At 43.0% G+C, this 18266-nt stretch overlaps 1 protein-coding gene across 1 annotated transcript in view; it reads right to left on the bottom strand.

Annotated features, from left to right (window-relative positions):
- Nucleotides 1–15135, bottom strand: part of DNMBP (dynamin binding protein) — a 112852-nt gene extending 97717 nt beyond the window's left edge. The window contains exon 1 of the mRNA XM_025918095.2: nt 14997–15135. The gene's annotated coding sequence lies outside the window, so the exon portion shown is untranslated. The remainder of the gene's footprint in view (nt 1–14996) is intronic.
- Nucleotides 15136–18266: the final 3131 nt, after the last annotated feature.

Consider the following 18266-nt stretch of genomic DNA (forward strand, 5'->3'; position numbering starts at 1 on the left):
TATTCAATCATACACTTTAAGAGGGTGAATTTTATAGTTTCTGAATTGTTATCTCGATTTTTACAATCGTCTTTCCTATTTCCAAAATTGCTATACTTGAAGCAAAATAGTGAAGGCATATATGAATATTCTGCCTTGAAAAAGGCTAGAAATTTAAATAGCTTCCCTACTCTGCCCACACACCACTTTCCCCCACAGTTTTTCCTGTGCTTCATGTCTTAAAAATGTTCTATATTTGTGTTTTATACCTGCTATGAACTGCAGATGGAGGGTAAATAAACTGTGTTTGATTACATGGCCCTTACTGGGCAGAGCTACAAAAAAGAGCAAATTTAAAAAGAGAAATCATACTAACTTGTATTAAGTAGTAACCACATCATAACAGTTAAGAGCTCAGACTCTAAAATTAAAGAGAATTATGTTCAATTTCTGGTTCCACCATTTGTCAAGCTATGTACGTGGGGCAAGTTACTTAAAGAACTCTGAACCTTAGTTTCCTCATCAGTAAACTGAAGATAATAATAGTAATTTATTTTATAGGGTGTTAGGAGGATTAAGTTTAACCATTTAGATAAAACATTGAATACACTTCCTGGCAAATAGTATGTACTCATAGATTTTGTAAATGTCAGCTATGAGCAGGATGATGATGATAATGAAGGAGGAAGAGGGGTAAGAGAACCATCATCATCACTCAAACTGATTGTAACATGAAAAATACAGAGGAGGCAGCAACTTGGGGAGGGGGGGTGGGAGGGCTCACTGCCCAAAATTGCTACAATCTTCTTGAGAAGGGGGAACAATGTGATTCTGTGGTTACTGGTCACAAGGACAAAGCAACTGACACCCCCTCTACTCTAAGCTCTAAATGAGCTGTGTATTCACAACAGACCCACAAGGATTTGGCAGCAGTTTATGAACGAGATCCCTGCATATGGGTCCAAGCAAACCTTTGCCAAATGCCTTCCAGGGATAGAAGAGGGATACGAAATTAATTTATTTACTCTTCCAAAAAAAATCCTGAACTTCTAGAGGCATCACTGACACTAAATCCTTCAAATACATCGACCTTTTAAAAATTGCTCTTTGTGGGGGGCACCTGGTTGAGCAACCGGCTCTTGATTCTGGCTCAGGTTGTGATCTCACACTGACATTGCAGAGCCTGCTTGGGATTCTCTCTCTTCCTCTCTCTCAAAATATATAAATAAGCATTAAAAAATTATTTAAAAATTGCTCTTTGGGGCTGAAATGTACAAGTTTGAGATTGCCATTGCCCTACTTTAGACTCTCACCACCTTTCCTTTGGGACTACTGTGACATCTTCCTAACTGGTTCCCTACCAGTCTCGTCTCCTTCTGTTCTAGTTTCCACACTGTGACTAGGATTATCTTTTTAAACACAAAATTCTATCAGTCTCTGCTGCTTGAAGTTCCACAAGGGATTCCCAATCATCACTTGTGGAAGTATCTAAAACTCCTCTGCAGACTGTACAAAGCCCTTCGTGACCTGGTCCCCGCTCACAAGTTCAGCCTCATTTCCAGACACGCTCCACCGCCCATATACCCTAAACTCTAGACTCACTAAAATGCTGGCAGCACTCTGCAAGGTACTACAGTTTTACAACAGACATTATTACAATCTAATAATCTACAGCTTGCTTTTCAAACACATGATCTCATGTATGTGTTGTTGCCATCTGCGATCAGATGTGAATGTGAGGTGCTTATTTTTATTGCTACTTGACCACCACAAGGAACAACAATCAGTAAACTATCAAATCGCTCTGATTAACACTTTAATTGTCAATAATAAATATGCTTTACTTTGTTAGTTTTCAGAGTCACCAGAAGAGAAAAAAGACCAAGCCTAACTTGCACCTACAGAGTGTAATAGAGTCTGAACATTCTGGTAAAAGCACAGAGATTCATTCCTTTATTATCAATGCCTGAAAGCACACCTCTTAAAATAAGCAGGTAGCCTTATAATAAAGTTACTTAAAATACTTAAATTGATTACATGCCTTCCTCATTCTGTGTTTAAGATTTTTAGCCTTGGTTTATTAACATTTGGCTTTGAAACCAGATGAAAATATTGACACTGAGATACTGTATTCTTACAATCTTCAAGTCAGTGAATACATAAATCCAAGCACCGCTTCGTACTTCCACGATATTCATTCCTTGTACTTTAATACTGACTCACTGCCCTACAGAACTATCGCAGGTGACTAGCAGCTCAAGGCAGCAAGTCTACAAGAAAAACGAGACAAAACTGGACTTCTTCATGTCTCCAGTGGTCCAGCTTTCATAATTACTAAACAACACCAACGACACCTAGGCGGCAGCAGCAAGAAGTAATGAAAACTATGGTTTTAGAAAATGTATATACTAGTATATGCCACAGTCCCGCTAGCTGCTCGAGAATACAGGACCCCAACAGCCACTAACCAACGTCTGGTTTTAATGTAAACTCATTCTCCTCCTACCTGACCCCTAGGGGATTCTGTTTCCTGATAAGCAGATCTAAACTGTAAGACAATAATATCCCAAGGAGGTTCTGGCACTGAGCCCCAGAAATCCTTAAAGCAACAAACACTGTCTAAAAGAAGAAAAGCAGACTACTCACTGCCTTTGCCGTTCTCTCCACTAACTCTAGGGAACACAGAAATGCCTTGCCAGTTAGAAGTTATAAAATTCTTTCTGAGGCTAAATGTTTTGAAATATGGAGAGTCTGTTGATAACATCATTCTCTGTCACCTGGGATGTTTTGGAAGACTCCTCAGAAATTACCTTTGGGCCAGACCAAGCAGTATGTGGGCCAGTGAATCCTTTCTATTTCTGGAAGCTGAATAACCTGGAACCTCCTGTAGTGACTGACAGATTAAAAGGGTAACTTAACTCACATTAGGTCAATAAAGTTAAGTCAAAAACCATTTTAAAAATCCAGAATGTGGGAAACTAGAAGATAAAAGCCCAGTTTCTTCAATAAAATAAAATGTAACTAAAAAATTAAAGTGAAAAACTAAGGAGGACTTATCAATTAAAAACCACCTAAGAAACACATTCGTTAAATGCAGTATGTGCCCGTTTCTTGGATCCTGATTCAAACAAGTCAATTGTTTAAAAAATTGAAACAGGGGCGCCTGGGTGGCGCAGTCGGTTAAGCTTCCGACTTCAGCCAGGTCACGATCTCGGCGTCCGGGAGTTCGAGCCCCGCGTCGGGCTCTGGGCTGATGGCTCAGAGCCTGGAGCCTGTTTCCGATTCTGTGTCTCCCTCTCTCTCTCTGCCCCTCCCCTGTTCATGCTCTGTCTCTCTCTGTCCCAAAATAAATAAAACGTTGAAAAAAAAAATTAAAAAAAAATAAAAAATTGAAACAAATGAGGAATTTTAATTTATTTTTTTAATGTTTATTTATTTTTGAAGGAGAGAGAGACAGAGTGTGAGCAGGGGAGGGGCAGAGAGAGGAAGACACAGAATCCGAAGCAGTCTCTGTGTCTTCTGAGCCACCCAGGCGCCCCTCATTTTTGCAAATCTTAAATACTTCCTGAGGAGAAAGGTTGAAAAGCCAAAGCACGCTACCCAGATGGAAAGTTTCGGAGCCCATCCTTTCTGAGGTGCCACCTGCTCTGTCTGCAGCAGTTGGTGCAGGATCTGGAGAGGAGCCCCCACAGAGGGTTCAGGCTCCAGGAAAAATCCTCCCGTGCTCTCCACAACCCAGAGCACTGGTGAATAAATTACATGGCATGCGTGAGAAAAGGACAGTCCTCAATAACCCTGAGATTGTGTGTCACTTCTTGTCTTCAGTTACCTGCTTACCTGAGGCCTACTACATATGGCATGCTGGTTAAGAGCATGGGCTTTGGGTTGGGTGGCTCAGTCGGTGAAGACTCCGACTTCATCTCAGGTCATGATCTTGCGGTTCATGGGTTCGAGCCCCGCATTGGGCTCTGTGCTGACAGCTCAGAGCCTGAAGCCTGCTTCGGATTCTGTGTCTCTCTCTCTCTGCCCCTCCCCCAGTAGTGCTCTGTCTTTCTCAAAAATAAATAACATTAAAAAAAAAAAAAAAGAGCATGGGCTTTGGAGATAGATACGGGTCTGAGATTCTAGCTCTACCACTTAAAAGCAGTATAACTTCAGGGCAAGTTTCTCAACCAATTTTTTTTTTAAGTAGGCTCCACACCCAACGTGGGGCTTGAACTCAAGGCCTTCACATTAAGAGTCACGTGCCCTACCGACTGAGCCAGCCAGGTGCCCCTCTCAACCAATCTGTACCTTAGTTTCTCCATATGTATGATGACGATTACACTGGCACCTTCTTATAAAACCATTGTAAAGATTAAATGAGGATATATTTTTTAGTATGGTGACTGGCTAAAATATTAGCTGCCATTATGATATTAGTATTGCTGTTTTATATTCCTTCCCTTTCATTTGAATTCAGACTGTTAGTGAAACCCAGTAAAATAAAAGATGAAATAGTCACAATTATATTTTTTTAATGTTTAGTTTTGAGAGAGAGAGAGAGAGGGAAGAATGTGGGGGGGGAGAGGCAGAGAGAGAGGGAGGGAAACAGAGGATCAGAAGCATGCTCTGCACTGACAGCAGACAGCCTACTGTGGGGCCTGAACTCACAAACCATGAGATCATGACCTGAGCCAAAGTTGGACATTTAACTGACTGAGCGACCCAGGCACCCCCATAATTATAATTAATAGTATACTTATTGCTATCATTATTGCTGTAGAAAAGAAGCTGATGAATGATGAGAGTAGAAAATGGCGACATAAAAGTAAATATATATATAGATTTGGATCAGACTTGAGGGCCAGGCAGTGGTTTAAGATTTATTGGGGGGAACAGTGGGTAACAAGTATTGAACACTAGAGTAATAAGCAAAAGCAGTATTTCAGGACAATGAGTCAGAAAATGGTCTGTACAAGACAAACTGGGTCTGTGACACTGGCCTCCAGGCCAACACTGTGATGCATTTGCGGCAACTTTTTTTAGCGCCCTATATTGTGCTACCACCAATATAATCTGAGGTCTCGCTTTATAATAAAGTAACCAGGTATATGCGACATGAGTGTTCATCATGACAATCCTGAACTGGATCCAGAAATGGCAGAAACGCCAAAAGGTTTCTGCGTTCCTGGGGATGGGAGGGCAGAATAAACTAGAAAGTGGGAGGACATGGGGCGTGAGGCTGGGGAGTTCAGCACAGGCCGACACATCCATTGCAACTTTTCCTGCTGATGGGGCAGATCATTTATCCTAAGAGAATCACCTCATGAAAACAATGCAGAGTGTGTGCCCGGCCCACAACCCATGGCTAGAACGTCAGCACTGATTATTCTCTCCGGGGCCCTCCTCCCACCATGTGCTTGTCAGCAACACGGACACCCACACTCCACTCTCAGAAACCCTACACTCCACAGGAACTGCTGAAACAGGGGCAGAAAAATTAGCTCTGTGGCTGGTTGAAGGTTACGTTCGCAAGGTCAAGGAGGAAACGGGGATTCTACTGGCTTATTGGACCCATGTATTTAAAGGAGGCCGAGAGGACTTTCTTTCCTCACCCCTCCCTTAGATTTCCTTGCTGTGTATCACAGAGCTGCCTCTTTACAGACTGATTCATTTTACAGCTTCCATTTGTTGAGAGCACACTATGTGCCGGCCACCTGCCTGGGATTTATCAGTGAACAAAAGAAGGTCCCTGCCATTGAAGGACTTCCTCCTTGAGGGATGGGGAAGGCAGACAGCATTTTAGGAAGTGACAGGTGTTAGGTAGGACAAAATGAAAAACAAAACCAAAAAATAGTAGACAAAGGGATGGGGAGTAAGGAGGGGAGGGCAGTTGGATGTGGAATCTTCCAGCTGACAGGAATGTTAACCTAGAAATTCTCACTTCCTGCTATTTATTACCACTCCCTCACCACTCAGCACATAGCAGGTGATGAGGGAAACAAGACAGCTGTATTGGGTTTATTTCAGAGTCAAAAGAAGATAAATTACAACTATATTCTCCATGTTTTTCTTTTCTGAAAATGGCCTAAAGAAGGAAAGTCCTAAATGAACCAAAGCAAAGTGACATCAGACAGACTTCTCCCCTTCTCCTGCACCAAGCTAGTCTTCGGTCTATTAGCATTTGGGCTTCAACTGCCCCATATTCGGAGAGTGAGACTGGGCTCTCTGTGCACAATGGCTCCCCCAGGCATAGCCTGTTCAGAATTTCTAAGTAACCAGCATGCATTTACTTCACCCCATAAGTTACTCCTATCTTTTTGCCTTTTTTCAGAGGATCAATCAAAGCAACAAGAGTTGACGGCCTAACCTTGAAAGAGGAAGGGGGATACAGTTATATATAGCCCAAATTTAAGTGCATTCTCCGCCTCCACAAACACGTCCCCTCCTTCTGCCCCTCCCCCAAAAAAGGCCAGAGAGAGAGAAATAACCAACATTTTTCCAAGTTGGTGCTAAAAGTCAGGACGAAAGAATTGCTTTTCTATATTTCTGCAAATGTTCTACAATGAAGATGTATAGTTTTTATAATTGGGAAAAAATAGCTACTTAAAAAAAAAAACCGGGGCGCCTGGGTGGCGCAGTCGGTTAAGCGTCCGACTTCAGCCAGGTCGCGATCTCGCGGTCCGTGAGTTCGAGCCCCGCGTCGGGCTCTGGGCTGATGGCTCAGAGCCTGGAGCCTGTTTCCGATTCTGTGTCTCCCTCTCTCTCTGCCCCTCCCCCGTTCATGCTCTGTCTCTCTCTGTCCCAAAAATAAATGAACGTTCAAAAAAAAAAAAAAAAAAAAAAACCCAACCATATACCAAAAGAGATGGCCATGACAATCAATTGCCCAACTCCCCAGGAGTTACGGTTGCTGAAGAGCTAAAGTATCTCAATAGCCTGTGAGATATACTTGGATAAGATTTATACCTGGAGTAGAGATGGATCCACAGAGTAAGCAAACTATAATTTTACAGGTCTTCTATTTACAATCATGCTGACGGCCCCAGCTGTGATGCTGAATATGGCTCTTTCTCCCATTCTTCACACCAGCTATTTAAATTCTGACTCTTAACAGGAGGAAAGGCTGATCCAATGGTGAAATAAGCTTATATTAGAAACATGAAATGTTTACCATAAATTTATATAAGTAGGGCTCAGAAGTACTGAAGACTCTTATTCATCTTCTTTTGCTTAAAACTTAACCTTAGCATAGGCCTAGAATCTGGGTACGCACCTTCCCGATGCCGTCTTAGCTCTTTGGAGACAAATCCTGAAAAGGTAGCTGATAAGGCTTAATGCTCATTTATGATGAAAATGTTCAATAAACTAGGACTAGAGGAGAACACCCTAACTTGACATAGGTACATCTAAAACCAGGGGTGCCTGGTGAAGATCCAACTCTTGATTTCAGCTCAGGTCATGATTCCAAGGTTGTGAGATGGAGCCCCATGTCAGGTTCTACAACAAGCATGGAGCCTGCTGAGATTCTCAGTCTCTCTCTCTCTCTGTCTCTCTCTCTCTCTCCCTCTACCCCTCACCCCAGCTCGTGCACTCTCTCTAAAAGGAAAAAAAGGGGTGCCTGGGTGGCGCAGTCGGTTAAGCGTCCGACTTCAGCCAGGTCACGATCTCGCGGTCCGTGAGTTCGAGCCCCGCGTCAGGCTCTGGGCTGATGGCTCGGAGCCTGGAGCCTCTTTCCGATTCTGTGTCTCCCTCTCTCTCTGCCCCTCTCCCGTTCATGCTCTGTCTCTCTCTCTGTCCCCAAAATAAATAAAAAACGTTGAAAAAAAAATTAAAAAAATAAAAATTAAAAAAAAAAGGAAAAAAAAAGTCTGAAACCTAAAACAAATAGTATATGAAATGGAAAAACTTTAGACTCATTCTCTTAAAAGACTGAAAACAAGACAAAGACACCACTAGCATAGCAACTATTTTGACATAGTCCTGGAAGTTCCAGCCAATGCAGGAATAAAAAGTATAAGGATGGGAAAGAAGCAATAAAACTATCATTATTTTCAGAGCACCTAGGTGGCTCAGTGGGTTAAGTGGCCAACTCTTGATTTCAGCTCAGGTCATGATCTCGTGGTTTGTGAGTTCAAGCCCTACGTCGGGTTCTCTGCTGTCAGCATGGAGCCCACTTCATATCCTCTGTTTCCAGCTCTCTCTGCCCCTCCCCCACTCTCTCTTGCGTGCACGTGCTCGCTCTCTCTCAAAAATAAAAAAACATTAAAAAACAACTATCATTATTTTCAAAGAATGTGATTAACTATGGCAGGGGGCGGGGGGGGGGGGGTGACCCAGAAATCAGCTATTTGTATGAGATGGGGAAGAAAGGCTGTCAGATACAAGATCATACAATAATCAACACCATTTCTCTTAAACTACCCATAGCCAAATAGAAAATAATAATAGAGACATGATTCACAATAGCAACAAAAACTAGGAAGTATTTAGAAATTAGTTTAACCAAAAATGCCCCCCTAGACTTTTATGGAGAAAAATTTTAATTTCTAATAAAGGATTTAAAAATGAGTTGATGAAGTATTTAGGGATAAAAAGGCAACTAACTCAAATGGGTCAGGAAAAAAAAACATGCATAGAAATACAGCAGAGGGAGTAATAAAGCAAATATGGCAAAATGCTAACTTTTGGTACATCTAGGTAAGGAATATGCAGGAGCTCTTTGTACTAACCTTAGAACTGTTCTGTTAGTTTTAAATTATTTCCAAATAAAACAAAATTCTTTTTTTAAAAAAAGCTGAATAAATGGAGAGACAAATTACATGCTCTTGGAGGAAATGAGTTAATATCAAAAAGATGTCAAACCTCTCTGAAATAATTTATAAATTCAATGTAACCCCAATAAAAATTTCTTAAAAATCAAATGTTTGAGGAACTTATAAACTTAATTCCAAATTTTATATGGGAAAATAATGGTCCAAGAATAGCTAATTAAACTTAAAAATGAAGAACAGAGACAGGACACTTGCCAGTCATGAGAACTTACTACAAAATCATTGCAATAAAACATAGAGCAATAACTGGCAAACTAATGGAACAGAAGAGAGGCTGAAAGACAGACCAGTTGTATCCATGGAAACCACTGATGAAAGACAGGGTACCACAACTCAATGGAGGAAAGCATGGATGTTCTTGGAGATATTATTGGAAATACTGCCTCATTAAATGAAGAGTAAGAGGACTGGATCCCTATCTAACATCACATGCAATGAGGGCTCTCGATTAGTTACAGAAATAGCTACTGAAAGGGACTTCTTAAAACTCCACAAGTATTAAACATGTCAAAGAATTTCTTTGATTACATCAGAATTAAGAATGTTTCTTTAAAAAAAACTTTTTTTTTTAACATTTGTTCATTTCTGAGAGAGAGAGAGACAGAGACAAAGAGCATGAGTGGGGAGCGCAGAGACAGGAGACAGAAAAAGACAGTGCTGTCAGCACAGAGCCCGACACGGGGCTTGAATTCACAGAGCATGAGATCATGACCTGAGCCTAAGTTGGACACTTAACCAACTGAGCCACCCAACTGCCCCAGAATGTTTCCTGATCAAAGGACAACAAAGGCACAATTAACAGCTGACCAAGGAGAAGACATCTGCAAAGTCTAAACGTGAACAATGCAGATAGCAACTCCAATAGAAAATGGGCAAAGATATGAATAGGCAATTTATAGAAGAAGCTATTATATATAAGAGATGTTCAAAATCCTTAGTAACCAAAGAAACACAAATTAAAATGATAAGAGGTCACTTTGTATTTACAAGATTAGAAAAGATGTACAGCTGGATAAAGCTTAGCACTGTTGGGATGTGAGGGTAAAGGAACCCTCCAACACTTCTGGCAGAAGAGAGACTGGGGCCGCCACTGTGGAGAGGAATCTGGCACTATTTAATCAAATTCATTATATGCAAGCCCATTACCCTTCTGAATATATACTCACAGCTGTATAAGCAGACAGGTATGAAGATACTCATGGCAGTAGTATATATATCTTAGGGAGTAGGGGATAACCTGAGTATCTATCACACAGACAGCAGATAAGTAAAATTGTGGTTTGAGCACACAGCATGGAGTGTAAGACATCAGTCAAGAACAAAGAATTAGACGTGCACATAGAAACAGATGGATCTTCAAAACAGTACTTAGAGAAAAAAAGAAGCGAAATGAAACGCAACATTATAAATTGAAATACACATAAAACAAACATCACCACTTTGCAAGATCCTATGCGGACAAAAAGAAACACATGTGCATTAGAACAAGTACCTACGATACATACGGGGAATGGGAAGGGGATAAGGGAGTTAAAAGCAAAAGAAATCTTTCAGACTCCTTGCATGTTAAAAAAGAATTCAATGACCTATGATAAATATAAAATTAGAATTGTTTCCTTCCCCAAAGTTTCCAACTTTCCTAACAACAAAAGCTACTTGGCTTGCCAGCTCTGTTGATGAGTAACAGCTCTTCATCCTTTTTCAAGCAGGAAGAGAAAATTCAGGGATCAGCAGAGTACTAAAGGGATCAGCAGAGATTATTCACGAAGCAGTGTTTTTGTTCTCATGACCTGACAACCTGACCGAAAAGACCTGATTACCTCTTGATTTGGAGTGATTCAGCTAAAGGCGGGTCAGAATCAAGTTTTCGGGTCATTTGAAGCTATTTACTTTTAGGACCCCGTTGTAGGCAATCCCCTAGCCTCCCCAGAGAAATATTACACGCTACCTAGAATCTTAAAATTCTAGAGCTAGAAAGGACCTGGTTATTCTACAGATGAGGAAACTAAGGCCCTGAGAAGGGTTACGGTTTAGGGTCACACAGCTAGCATGAAAAGGAAGGCCTTCCTGACTCTGCCCTGTCCCCATTTTGTTCTCACCCAGCAGTCAGAGGGAGCCTGTCAAACTTAAGTCATCATGAGCAACTCTGTTCAAAACCCTCTACTGGCTTCTTCCCCCTCACTCACAGTCAAGGCCAAAATCCTTACAATGGCCTACACTGATGTGCCCCTTCCCACTCCACCACCTCTCATCTGCTGCCGCTTTTCCCTCACCCACTTTGGCACTGCGTGGCCGCTACGCCTCGCCATCCCTCACGCATGCCAAACATATGCAGCATCGGGGCCTGGAACTTGCTCATCCCTCTGCCCCGCCCCCCACACCCTCACCCTCGCAATTCCTTCAAGTCCTAGATCAAAAGTGATCTTAGCAGAGGCCTCCTGCCCACCCTCTCACCCCTAGACTTATGCTTTCCCACTTACACCTCTTTCAAGTTCTCCATAGCACTACGACCACGTGACAGTCTATCCATTCACATTTTTATCTGTCTGCCTCCACTCCACTAGAATTCTATGGCATGTCAACAGGGCTTTGTTTCATTCACAGCTGTTCACAGCTGTATCCCCAGCACCTAGAACAGTGCCTGGTGGACAGGGGTGCTCAATGAACATGTAGTGAATGAATCAACAAATCAGAACCAAAATCCAGGAGTTCAGACTTGAGACCCCCAGTGTAATGCCCTATTTGCTCCACCATGCTGCCTCAGTTTCAGTGGTTACATCCTTCAAGTTAGAAAGCCCTAAAATCTAAAAATGAAATAATACATTTTAGCTACTCTATGTTTATTTTATCTCCTGTGGCTGACTTTTATAGCATCAAGGATAAAGCACCCAACCAAAAGTTAACACCTTTGGTTTAAGGGCCCTTTTATTATAGAGCTGTTCTGTGATGCTGCTACTTTAGGTTTCTGCCTTTCCAGGTGAGAGACTAATATCTCATAATTTTTTTAAGTAAGCTCTATGCCCAATGTGGGACTTGAACTCACAACCCTGAGATCAAGAGTCGCATGCTCTACCAACTGAGCCAGCCAGATGCCCCTGAAATCTCATCACTAACACCTGACCAACAAGACTACATTATCCAATCTTGAAAATTAGTTTATCCAGATGTCTTCCTAAACTGAGCATAAGAAATTATTTAATATTAATTCGACGGTTGTTGTGAAACTTTTCATAAGTATTCTGAATGAATGTTCAGGACACTTTAGCTAAAAACCAATCCCAGTTGAGAATGTCAAAGCAGATAATCCCATTAACAATGCTATGTTGTAGGTAAGAAATTGACTTCAGAAACAGGATAATAAACCTAGAGAATAGTTCAAGCCTTATACTGGGAATAGGCAGGCATACAAGTTTCCATCTGCATTCCACTGTAGTTGTTTTTATCATTTAAAAAAAAATCCTCACAATGTAAAAAGGATCTGCAATTTGAAACATCACTGAAGTATCTCAAATTTGAAAAATAGCTTTTTGCTAATTTTAGCCCAATCCTGTAAAGTGGCAAGGTTGAGGGCAATAAGACATTTGAAGATTCACCATGCATCCTACGAAAGGATTTCCTTCTGAGGCAGAGATAAGTGAGTTTGCTGGCTCTCAAGGCTTCCTCGACTGCAGCCTCCAAGTACACAGGAGATAAAAACCTAAACGCAGTCCACTGCACCCTTTTTTCAGAACCAGAGTCTCAAGGAGTCTTGCACTATGTTCTACAAATGAACGCCCACCCTTAGTGTTTAGGAGATCCTACATGGTGACTCAAGAATTAGGATTTGTCATATTCTTTAAGGGGAGAAGAAGTGGTGTAAGTTCAAGCAATGCTTGAAGGAGGCTCTGAACTGCAATGTGGATGAAAGAGGAACGGGAAAGTGTCTCTGTGGGAAAGAGGGCCACTCAGAAGGAGCCAGAAAAAAAAGGAAACAAGAAGTGGGAAAGGCTCTGCTTTAGGGCCACAAGGCAAAATAAAGAACTCGTACATATTTGGACAGATTGTCTATAAAGATTATTATATCTCAGCCGAAAATACACACAATAGGAGCGCTACAGAAATGACATCTTATCACATTTCCTGAGGCAGAATGTTCTCAGTTTATTGCAAAAGTTATCTGTGCACCGCATACACCCCACTCCCAGGTCAGATTTTAGCTGTTCTCACAAAGCACCCCATTCCAGTCTCTGAACGTCAGTGAACACCGAAGTATCCGTAATTTTTAAACGCTTGATGCTTTTATTTTAAGCAATTCCATTCAGATGTGTGTGCTGAATCTCCTTTTCATTTGATTGATATGATTGATTTCTATGAACTGCACTATGGCTGAGAGGTTATTACGTATGGCATTTGGCACTGCTGAGATTAAAAAAGTAATCACAGGTTGTACATTATTTCTAAGAAACTGATGGTATCATACTGTTATTTATTTCAGATTTCTTTAAGGACTTTTCTTTGTTTGATTATATATCTTCCAATTAAAAAGCAGGACAGAGGGGCGCCTGGGTGGCTCAGTCGGTTAAGCGTCCGACTTCGGCTCAGGTCATGATCTCACGGTCCGTGAGTTCGAGCCCCGCATCGGGCGCTGTGCTGACAGCTCGGAGCCTGGAGCCTGTTTCAGATTCTGTGTCTCCCTCCCTCTCTCTCTGACCCTCCCCCGTTCATGCTCTGTCTCTCCCTGTCTCAAAAATAAATAAACGTTAAAAAAAATTTTTTTTTAATAAAAAATAAAAAGCAGGACAGAAAAAAATTTGTCTTAAAGTAGGCATGTTTAATTTGGCTTGACACCTATTGAAATCATTTCAAAACGGAAACCTGTTCATATCAAATAAATTAAGCACCCAGGAAAAAAAAAAGAAAAAGAAAAATCACTTTTCACTTCTGTAGGCCAATGCTGATAAAGTGACTTGTTTTATGAAAACTCTCTGTTGTCACAATGAGTGGCAGTTTCCAAATTAACACATAAAGTCAGGAGATGGAAACGGGCTAGAGATCCTTTAATTCAATAATTTAGAGAAACACAGGTGGGGAGGGATAAACTAACTCGTTCATCACCTGGAATCTATTCCTGTTGTGAGGGTCATCAACACAGCACTAACTGAGAACGCACACCTGTCCGGTGCCAGGGACTTCGTCTGCCAAATGCAACTAGGGGTTAATCAGTGCTACTCTCCCCCCCTGGAACTCAGCTATTTCAAACAACTGGAGCTAAACTATGCTCAAACCCTAAACATTAAGCCTGCCACTGGCTTGCCACATACCACAGCATCACTAATTAGGTAAAGAAAGTGTTTCAACACAAGATCCGCAAATTACTGTAAAGTAGGCAAGTTACCAATATAACAGAATCACGTTGGGAGAGCCATTCATTATTGCCTGATGAAAATAAAGGATAATGAGGTTGCATTTAAAGCGGGGTGGGTTTTTTCTTTTTTTGCACTTAAAAACGAACTCTACACCCCAAGCATTCTCCACAGCACCTAATGTGCAGCAGACCTGACCAGTCTGTAACCCCAGTATTCCTTTACGCAACTGACAGCACCGTCACCCTTTTCAAGGTTAAGCGCTTTGAGAAACTGATGCCTGGCGGACGTCAGGACCTGTGGCAGGAATGCAGGTGTGCGCGGGTAACAGCAAAACTCCAGCATAACCAAACATGCATCTCTAGCCAAACAGGTCTTACTCTTGCCTCGGAAATCATCCCTCCCTGCCTCCCTGACACAGAATCACGGACTCCCATACCGACTGGATGGGACTCTGAGCAAGCCAGAAGATTTCTTCATCTGTAAAATCAGGGGGCTGGGCTAATGTCGAATTCTTTCCCAGCTCTCAAATTCCGCCTCATTGCCCGAGTGGCAGGGCGGTGCAGTGAAAAGAGCCCCGGGCTTGACACCGTTTAACGAGCCCACGGCCGCATCCCCTTGACTGCCGGCCGCCCAGCCTCTGCCACTCGCCGGGACCTCACAGGGCGGGACCCGACCCGGGCTCCGAGGAGGGCCGGCGCCCCCCACCCCCGTCCCCCGGGGGGCTCCCGGCCACGGCAGCGGCCGTCTCGGGGAAAGGGGTGGCGCAGGCCGGACCGCGCGGCGCGTCCCTCGGGGTTCGGGTCCCCTCCGCCCGCCGCCCCGGGTCACCGACTCGTGCTCCCCGCCCGGCCCTGACCTGCTCTCCGCCGCCCAGCGGTCCCTCGGCGCGGCGGGCAGCTGGCTGCGGCCGCCCGTCCCGGGCCGCTGTCACCTCCGCCCCTGGAAGCGGCGGGCGGGCCGATCCGGTGTGACTCAGCGCCGCCGCCCCGCCTCCCGCCTCCCGCCTCCCCGCCTCCCGCCGCCCCGGCTTCCGCCTCTCTCGGCCGCGCGGCCCTGGGGCGCCTCGGTCCCCGCGCGCCCACCTCCGGGAGCCAGCCCCGCGCTCGCGCCCCCTGTCGGCCCGCCAGCCCTGCGGCGTCAGAGGGGGCGGCGCTCCGAAGGCCTCTGGCCGGGGAAACTGAGGCACGCGCCGGCGCGGCCCGGGCGCCCGCCGCCTCCCAGGCGTTCGGCCCTGCGTGCGGCTCCGGCTCAGAGCGAGTCCCTCACCCCACCCGGCCCTTCAGCCTGGAAAAGAGGCGAAATGCCACTGAGGGAAGGCCCGTTCGGTTCCTGCCTGTGGTGGCGTCCTCTTTGCCGCCCCGAGGCAGTTTCCTTTATCACGTTACACAAGGTTGACGCGCGCCTCTGTCTGTCCCATTTTTCCCCTGAGGAAAGTCTCTCAGGACAACTCCGAGAATTTAAAAGCGAGGAGTAACACGATGTAAGGACTGGGCGGGGCTGAGAGACCGCTTTTAACTTGTTCGCGAATCCTCGCAGGATTCCCTTTGTGTGGTAAAGGCCACAGAGTCCCACTGCTGCTGGCCTGTCGCTTGAATTTGCGTGCCTTCCGTTTCTGGATCCACCTAGGAGATCCGGAAGAATTCAACAAGTCTGTCACTGTGTACGCACAACAGAGAAACCTCTATTTCAAAACGTTCGTGGGCTTTCCTTTCCCCTTTCCTTGTGGTAAAACACACGTAACATACAACTTGCCATTTTCACCATTTTTAAGTGTACGATTCTGTGGCATGAAGGACATTCAACACTGTCGTGCGACCTTCGCCACCATCCATCCCCACAGCCTTTTCATGTCCCCGAACTGAAACCATGTTCATTAAACACTAACTTGTTTCTCTCCACCCAACTGTCACTTTCTGTCTCTGAATTTGACTACCACACACCCCACATTAGTGGAATCCTACAGTATTTCCTTTTGTGACTAGCTTATTGCACTTAGCAGTGTCTTCGAGGGTCATCCTGGTTGTAGTGAGTGTCAGAATAATATTGCATTGTGTGTGTGTACAACCTTCTGTTTATCCATTCATCTGTCAGCGACTTAACTCCATCCGTTTGCTTTTTGACTGTTGTCGATCCTGCTGCTATAAACATGGGTGTACAAATATCTGTCTGAAACGCTGACTTCAGTTCTTGTGAGGCTATACACAGAAATAGAACTGCTGGATCACATAGTAATTCTTTTTCTTTCTTTCTTTCTTTCTTTCTTTCTTTCTTTCTTTCTTTCCTTCTTTCTTTTCTTTCTTTCTTTCTTTTTGATAGAACTACCATACTATTCTCCTTTGCTTTTTTTGATGCATGTGAACATTGTGGGCAGAAAACTCTCTGCTAAAATATCAGTGTTCTGGGTTTTGACAAAATTGTTAACAAACACTTCATTTGTCTGTGAAACAGTGACTTTTCTTCCTAAGAATAAGTAATTAACATTGCAAATTTATAGCCTTTATTTTTGAAGATATTGTCACTATTCAACTAACCACAATTTTGTGTTTCCCGGATGTACTTTTGTAATGTTTCTAATGTCATATGAAATCAAGATGAAATAGAAATCAAGCATTTCATTTTAAAAAGACAATTTTGAATGCCTTAACATACACCCAATCCAACATGATCTTTTTCTTTTGCCTTAAACAGTCAATTTTGGAATGCTCTGATCACTGAATCTGAATCTTTGGAGGAAGGTTCCTTACTGGGTACACTGGTGTTTAAGAATCATTGCCCTAGGGCATGGCAAAGATTCTAAATCATTAAAGGCAAAATAGTATTTTCTCACTCATCAGCAAAGATTTATTATACATTTGCGATGCCATAAACATTGTGCTATATGTTTGGGATTTAGCCTAAGACAGACCAAGCCTCCTGCCCTCATGGAGCTCACATTCTAGTGTATGGTGACAAAAAATACATAAATAAACCAATGATACACCAAACAGTGACAGGATGTGATGAGTGCAGTGAAGGAAATAAACCAAAGGATAAGATAGATTAGATCATAGAGAATGAAGTCCGAGTGCCCTAAGCATCTACTGTATATAGTGAATTCACTTTTGTGCAACTGGAATGGTACAAATTATATACAGTCTTTGAGGGAACTGGGAAAATAATCTCTGTGTTCTGTGGTTTAGATGAATATCTGGCCTGATAAGGGCCTAGGTAAGTGGTGGGAAGCTTCTTTGAATATAGTAATGGTCAGGGAAGTCCCTGGGGATGTAACCATTCGCTTGAGACCTAAAAGATGAGAAAGAATCAGATAAATATTTAAGAGCTGAGGAAGTGACTTTCAAGAAGGAGAAACGGAAGGTGCAAAGTCCATGAAGTGGAAAGCAACTTGATGAGTTTCAGAATCAGAAGAGAAGCCAGTGTGAGCAAGAGAGCAAGTATTATGACGTGAAACTGAAAACAGACGGGGTGAAGATCATCCTGGGCCTGGTGGGTCTTGGTAAAGAATGCAAATTTCATTTTCAGTCACCCTATTGACGCATTATAAAATATCCTAAATTTTAAGAGACTAGAATGAAAAGGATCAACGGAGATAAATGTATGTGGAACTTCTCTGTTAGCAATAATGACAATATCCAGATGTGTAATGTTAAAGTGAAAAAGCTTGACTGGCTTTTTTCCTGGAAAATCCTCAATAAGCCAAAACACAGAATGGTTCAATTGCTGTGCATTTTGGTTAAGCCCATTGATCAAAACTGTTTAGTTGTGTCATTTTTTGATCTCTGAGGTCTGAACCTAAATTCAACCTGTCAGGACATATAGCATCTGAAGTGTCCATCACGGTTGTGATAGACTGCTTCACTAACAGTGTGGCATGGATTGGCCCCAAATCAAAGCCAACTCCCCCTGACTTCCCTCTGGAATGTATCATGTCACAGCCACAACCTGCTGCTAGTGATGGCAAGTTGATGAGAGTAGCAAGTTGCTGAAACTAAACTAAATTGGCTTTGCTCAAGGTGGGAGTCATCTGTTAGTCTTTGAATAGCCAGGGGTCCAGCTCTAAAAAAAAAAAAAAAAAAAAAAAAAAAAAAAAAAAAAAAAAGGTGGGGGGAGAAGTGCAGAGAATATATTC

The sequence above is a fragment of the Puma concolor genome, chromosome D2 (genome assembly GCF_028749965.1).
Source record: "Puma concolor isolate L17-30 chromosome D2, mPumCon1.1.hap2, whole genome shotgun sequence".
NCBI lineage: Eukaryota > Metazoa > Chordata > Mammalia > Carnivora > Felidae > Puma > Puma concolor.